A 7,075-nucleotide genomic window follows, 5' to 3' on the forward strand; every position below is an offset into this window, starting at 1 on the left:
CACATCAAGTAAAGAGAAGAGAAAACTCTTTTGAAGACGACCTTGGAGAATCTACTATTTAGCAATATGATTTTCTAATCAACTTGAATATAGAAGAAAGATTTGACTATGAAGCTAATATTTGGGAGAGTGAAGATAGAAAATCAATAAGGAAGTGATGGAGATAGTATTTATACAAAACACAATAGTGGCGCAATGATTATTTGAGATTATGTGGTGTTTGGATTTGATGCTTTCCCTATGATTCTTCATGATAATTAAATTAGATATGTATCTTTTTCTCTTTGATAAATCTTTATTTTTAAATATTAATATGTATATTTTTATATTAGTTAGATATTTTTATTTATAGTTAATTTTTACGAAAAGAGATTTCTATTAAATTTTTCTCTTATTCAAACTTATAAGAAAGAGTTTTTTTTTTCTAAAAGTTCTTTAATCTTTAGTACATTTAAAAATTACTCTACTTAAGCAAAGAAAAAGAATATAATCTCTATTAGCCATATAACTATTGTATTATAGTGAGATTGAGGTGTGATATTATTTTTTTATTAGTTGTCTATATGATTAGCAAATACTTTCTCACTTATTGAATCATAATTTTTGAATGTCTTTAGCTTTGCTTAGGATGCTAAAGTTTCATTCTAGTAAGAAATCTCTTTATTTTTTTAAAAAGTAAATTATTTTAAAGGAAATGGTAATGATGATTTAATTAATGATTTTGAGAAAAGATACATTAAAAATAGTCAATATTGTAATTTAGATATTTTAAGAGAAAAAAATCTCTTTGATTAGTTAAATTCTTATTTTTTAGATATCTCAAGAGAGAATTTTGATAAGAGTACATTTTTAATTAAATATTTTATTACAAGGTCTAGCTTAAGTTAATTATTTTCTTGAATCTAGTGAATATTTTATTTGAGAGAAATGTAGGATTAGTTTTTGCATAGAATGTGTGCTCTAATCAAATTGATTATATAAGTAGCATGAGGAAGAAATGGAGGTATCTAATCTCTTTTTTTTTTTTCCTCTCATAAATTTATATTTTGAATATTGTGAATATGATAGATTTGATATATGTAAATCTCATGTGGAGCTTGGATTGTAAAACTATTAGATTTATAACTTTTCTCCATATTAGAGAAGTGAATAATAACTCACTTTATGATGATTATTTATTACATGGTTATTTTTATATTATAGTTCATGGAGCAATTGAATCTCAAAACTCGTTTGGAGAATAAGAGTAAGAATCACATATGACCATACTATTTAGACAACCCTAAGTAGTCTTTGATGCAACTCTTTTAATCATCTTCAAGTTATATGACACTCAATGGATAAGTTCTTACTTCTCTTGCTTATACGAATAAATTTTAACATGTTTTCTATATTCATTCTTTTAGAAATGATATGAATCATATAGAAAGTAAAATAAATGAATTGTATGTATTAAAGCATGTTAAATTTAGTAGAGTTTTCATTTTGTGATTCTTAGAATGAGCTATTGTTTATAAATGCTAGGTATTATGATCAAATGCGTTGAGTAAACTAAATGCTTCTCATGAGCTTTATTTTGTAATTAGATAGTATGAAATCTACATTATAAGGTGGTTTATTTAGTCATGTATGTTTAAACATTCTTTATTATCTATTTTTTATTTTTTTTAAAGTGTTGTTGTATATATTGTCAAAAGTAGAATCATCTTATTTATAAATAGTGTGGTTATTATTGAGTGTGAACTAATGAGAGAATATACATGTAACTATGGTAGAGAAATAGACAGGGGAAAAAACTTGGTTTGATTTTGAGCTTATAGATTATGTATTTTACAAAGATTTCTATTCTCTTGCTATAGAATATCTAACATATGCCATTTTATAGATGAAAATGTCAACATATTGTGCTAGAGATATGTGAAATATTGATATTTTGGATGTGTTGATTTAAATTCTATGATATATTCTTATCTATAAACATTACAATGGATATATGGAAAGGTATGGATAAGAAACTTCATCCTATGATATGGGATATATTTGTGATATTATATTATCTATAGTAATTGAATATTTATTTTAAGAAATCTTAAGATGATCGAACCTCTTTAGAGAGAAGATCATATAAGTGTCTTGCAGAAGATGCAACTTTGACTGAAAATGAGAATGAGAATCTAAATGAGAAAAAAAATGGCAATGGTTATTTCTAGTTAGATGTGCTTAAATATAATGTCCAAGTGATAATGAGATTAATTTAAACCAATTATAGTTAGATGTGCTTAAATATAATTTCCAAGTGATAATGAGATTAATTTAAACAATTATAGTTAGCATAAAGAATATTTTTAAAAAATGAATGATCCATCTGAAGATTTGGATGGTGACTTTATGATGAAGAGGAAATGTGAAAGACCGTGAAGAAGACATCTAGCTCTACAAGAAGACTCTTTATGAGACTTTATGAGGATGATGCAAGCTATTGGAAAGACTTTTGTGGATAAACTATAAGAGAGAATTTGATTTGAATACTCTACTCTTATGAAGATATATATAGATTTGAATATGAATATCCATGCAAGTGATGCTTAAGATTTGTATCCACATTCAAGATATGACAACAAATATGGAGGCAATACAAAAGATAAGTTTTTTATTGATTAATAAACTTAAATTTTATTTGTAAATAATAAATAAAATTTAGAAACAAAGTTTAGCCAATTTTAGATATTATCTATTGTAAATATCCAAAAGCTGAAGACAACTTTTAGAGAAGGATGACATGTAAAATAAAATAGGTAGCTTTCACCATTTTGAGAGGATTTTATGTAAAAAGAAGGATTCGCGAAATCGCACAACACGCGATCACTGTTTTTAGGCAGTGAACAACACTCCGCATTGGGAGATGAAGAAGGAGTGATCTAGCTAGGTGTCCTCGTATTTTACTCCCCTTTCAAAGCCAATGGAAGCATTAGATTGGCGATCTGAGTAGGATAGAGAAAAAATTTATTTTATGCACGTTTTTGTCTACAAGAGATTTATCTTCTCATAATGCAGAAATTAACTGACATGCTTCAACTCTGTGAGTATTCTTCTACATCTTCTATTTCTTTCAACACCTTCTCTTCCGTCTACTCCTCTCCCTGAATCTCCCTTCACTTTGCTATCTCTTACCCCCATGGTAGACTTTCAACCCCAAACGCTCTGTCGACACCGGCATTGCTAGCACCTTTCAGGTATATACAAACATTGCCTTGTGTTCATAGTTCATTCTAGAATCCTCGACTGCTAGCTTGCTCATAATCATATCGTCGATTCGATTTTTTGCCATTTCGACCCCTCAATCAACAGAATTGGACCACATTACCAATGTCCAATTCCCAAAATCAAACATCCAATTCCAAGAATCGTACACTCAGATGCCCGTAGACCTAGGCCAACAACCACTGCCATGCGTCCGATCCTGAGGATCGGATACTCAGACTTGTGATCTCATCCCTAGTTTTGGAAATCGAATGCTTGGACCACCCTATCCAATTTTGACAATCGAACATCCCATAATCAGATAGAGTAAATCAAACAACTAAAATCAGACATATGTCAAATCAGACATCCGATTCTTGGAATCGAACACTATAGAATCAGACTCTATAGAATTGGATCAGATTTTGACACATCAAAATTGAAAAATTTAGTGCGTCCAGGATGACAAAGAGTACAACCCGCAACATGAGAATTCACCAAAAGTCTTATAGGTAAATCTAACCCTAAAAATTGTAGTCGAATAGCCAGATATAGTGCTGACACTCATATCAGCATATTTGACATGCTTAGAGTTGTGTAGGCTAACCAACGAATCCCAATTTGACCTTCATTGAGCTGAACGATGCAATACAAACCCTAATCACCAGCAAGAACAGCCAAGCATCGAGCCTGGAGCTTTATTAGGCTGACTATATATAGACAAGAGTGCGAGAGCTACAATTGTCACTTTGTATTTGAACCCACATTATTTTCTACCACTTGAAGTGCACTTAAGAAAAGCTGAAATCCTGATTTCGCATAGTGCACGGAAGAGAGCATGCACACCCACACCGAGTGAGTGTAAGTTGAGTATTATTTGTAAATAATAAGGAAGTCACTCAAAGTGAACAATCAGAACGAATCCACCAATAGGAGAAGACCCTGAAACATAGGATCTACCGACTTGATTAATCTCATCAACAACTTGTTGGAGCACAAGACCGCATATATGGAAGAGTCAAGCACTAACCACCGACATAGTGAAGAGCTTGAGCTAGGTGATTTCCTGATCAAAATCTAGCAACTAGTCACCAATTACAATCATATCTGGCCTCGAAGAGGAGAGGAAGCCAATGCGAAACGCCTTGCAGAGCATAATGGCCTACAATCAAGAGCAACAAGATAGGAGCTTACGTTAGAATATAAAAATGCACGAGATTCAATGAGTGCTAACCCTAACAAGCAGAACTATGACAGCACCTGACATAAAGAGGGAAAGAACACTAGAAGGGGATCTCACATTGAGCGAGCTTCTTACGAAGTGATTGCTAGACAATTCATCAACAGAGTAGAGCACTGCTACATTGGCAACCTCATTGCTTGCAAGATTAGGAGTTAACTGGGGCTCTAAGAGCCAATCGAGAATCCCTCTTGTGGCTAAGCAGATAGACAAACAACAACCCCCCATATAGCTTCTAGAACAATTCGAGCAAGTCTACGAGGCCAACAGCCTCACTGATCTTACACAGTGCTTGCAAGCTTTTGGTCTATGATTAGGTGATAAGTGTAGGACCTAGTACATGAGTCTAGACATTATTGAGCGAGCTAACTTCAATAACCTCAAGAGTCTCTTCATTAAGAAATTCTCTGAGCCCGGGTACTCCAATAACCTTTTAGTGCGACTGATGAATGTCAAGTAGAAAGACAAGGAGGACATCAAAGACTACGTCACCCACATGTGGAGTCTCTTCTCGAGAGAATCCCAACTGGCAAGTGACCCATTGAAAGAGTGGTCTCCACAATCTTCTCCACAATCTTCATTAATGGGATAGGTAGTGAGGAACTCTACAAGGCCTTGGCAGGCAATTCATGCTTGCAATGAGACACGCTAGCTAGGGTCTTCGATGAGGTGATTATAGTGGATGACCAGGAGCTCGACTCAATAGGAGACTAACCCTAGAAGCTTTGGGAGAGCTTCAACATCAAGCAAAAGATTATGTAAGAAGTTGGAAATAGTTAAAATGTTGATAATATGCCATGTCACACTGACATTGGTATATAAGGAGATAAGTTGTAATTTTCCACATCTTTTTGACATATCAATACAATTACAATCTTTCTCTCCCTTCTTGCTCCAAGCTTCCATGGCTTCTTCATCTTTCCTGTCTTTCTCTCTCCAATTCTAGTCTTTCTCTCTCCTCGTCACTCTATTTCTCTCTCTTCCTGCAGTCTTTCTCTCTCCTCTTCTTCTCTCCCTAGTTCTCTCTCTGACAAGTGGTATCAGAGCCTAGGTTCTTGGTCCCAGTTAGTCCCTCATTTTTACCTAGTTACAACTTTCTAGTTACATGGAATTTTGAGTCACAGGTACACAAGTACGGGGAGCAGTAGGGGAGTTTCCAAAGCATCTCTGGACTACAAGGACTGCATGCAGGAGCATTAATGGCAACTTTCTTGGGAGTTTACACAACATCTCTGGACCACAAGGACTGCATGCAGGAGCATTAATGGCAGCTTTCTTGGGAGTTTACACAACTATGGCTCGAGGTATTTTGGTGAAGAGAGAGCAAAATCGTTGTCCTGTCTCATCTTCCTCCATTTCTTCACCGACTCAATGTTTTGCTTCTTCTTCTGCTATGCCCGCTCCTTGAGACCAGAGTATCTGCCTTCATAGAAGCTCACCTCATAAAGGAAAGCTTTCTGGCTTTGGAAGCTGATGCAAGAGTCTCTTTCGATTGTACATGTGACAGTGGACTGCGTGTCATGCATTTGCTGTTATTTCCTGCCAAGCTAGCCACGCTCCTCGAGTTTCTTGTTGCCTCTGTCGATGAAGGATGAGGCATTCTGCACCGCGACCTCGATATTGTTCAGCTACTCACCTTGCGCCTCGACCAGGACCGCCATGTCCAGGAAGATCTGATGCAGCTCCATCAGATTCTTCTCAATCTCCTTCACGGTCTCGTGCCTCTCTTGGATCTCCTTGATCGTCTCAATGATTTGCCCCTTCCCTTGCTCATGGATGGCCTTCTGCAAGAAGGTCTCGCTCTCACCGGTGTCGATCATGCGCTCAACGGTGGCATAGTCGGCCTCTTTGCCTATGACTGTGAAATACCGTCTTGCAATGGTGTCCTTATACTGAGGCCTCGCAACCAGGTATCTTACAGTTCTCCATGTTTGCCCTGTCGAGCTCCTCCAAGCTCGCCTTGATACGCTTGGCCTGTCGCTGGACCTCCTCCACATCCTTGTCCATCCTGTCCCATAGCGCCTTCATCGTCTGCACCTGACAGAACTCCATGAGCAATGGACCAACAACGCGGACTGGAATGGGCGCATACATTCACCGAAAAATGATGAGCCTGAGTTGAGTGATGACCAAATCAGCACCTGATAGAACTGCATGAGCAACTGTAAAACCAGTCGCTGCTCCAGAGCTACCATTCTCCCCCTTGGTTACCATCTGTATAGCCATCTGTATAGCCACTAGATGTTTGACCAGCAGCACTTTGAGCATGGCTATGGCCATTATGTTGCTTTGAGTATGGCTATGGCCATTACTTCCATTATTGCTTTTCGTAGCACTGCAGCTCAAACTTAAATTCCCATTATTTCCATTGCTGCTCCCACTCTGGCCATTGACCACTTTAGCCATGTTTGACGATCCACCCAAAGGAGCTGACGTTCCAACATTCGTGGCAGTTTGGTCTTCATGCTATGGCGTTTGAGGTCTCTGCTGAGATGCATGCTGGTCAGAGGGCTCGTTCGGCGCGACCACGGAAGTTCCAGACTCTGGCCTTAGCTCCAAGCCACCATATCCATCATATCCAAGCTCATCAAGATA

The 7,075-nt window shown here is 36.6% G+C and overlaps 1 pseudogene; it reads right to left on the reverse strand.

Moving 5' to 3' along the window:
• Positions 1 to 6,027: 6,027 nt before the first annotated feature.
• On the reverse strand, positions 6,028 to 6,508 carry LOC148019266 (syntaxin-125 pseudogene; annotated as a pseudogene).
• Between the last annotated feature and the right edge of the window lie 567 nt (positions 6,509 to 7,075).

This window comes from Lygodium microphyllum, chromosome 20 (assembly GCF_053477565.2).
Source record: "Lygodium microphyllum isolate KBCC chromosome 20, Lygodium_microphyllum_v1.1.10, whole genome shotgun sequence".
Taxonomy (NCBI): Eukaryota; Viridiplantae; Streptophyta; class Polypodiopsida; order Schizaeales; family Lygodiaceae; genus Lygodium; species Lygodium microphyllum.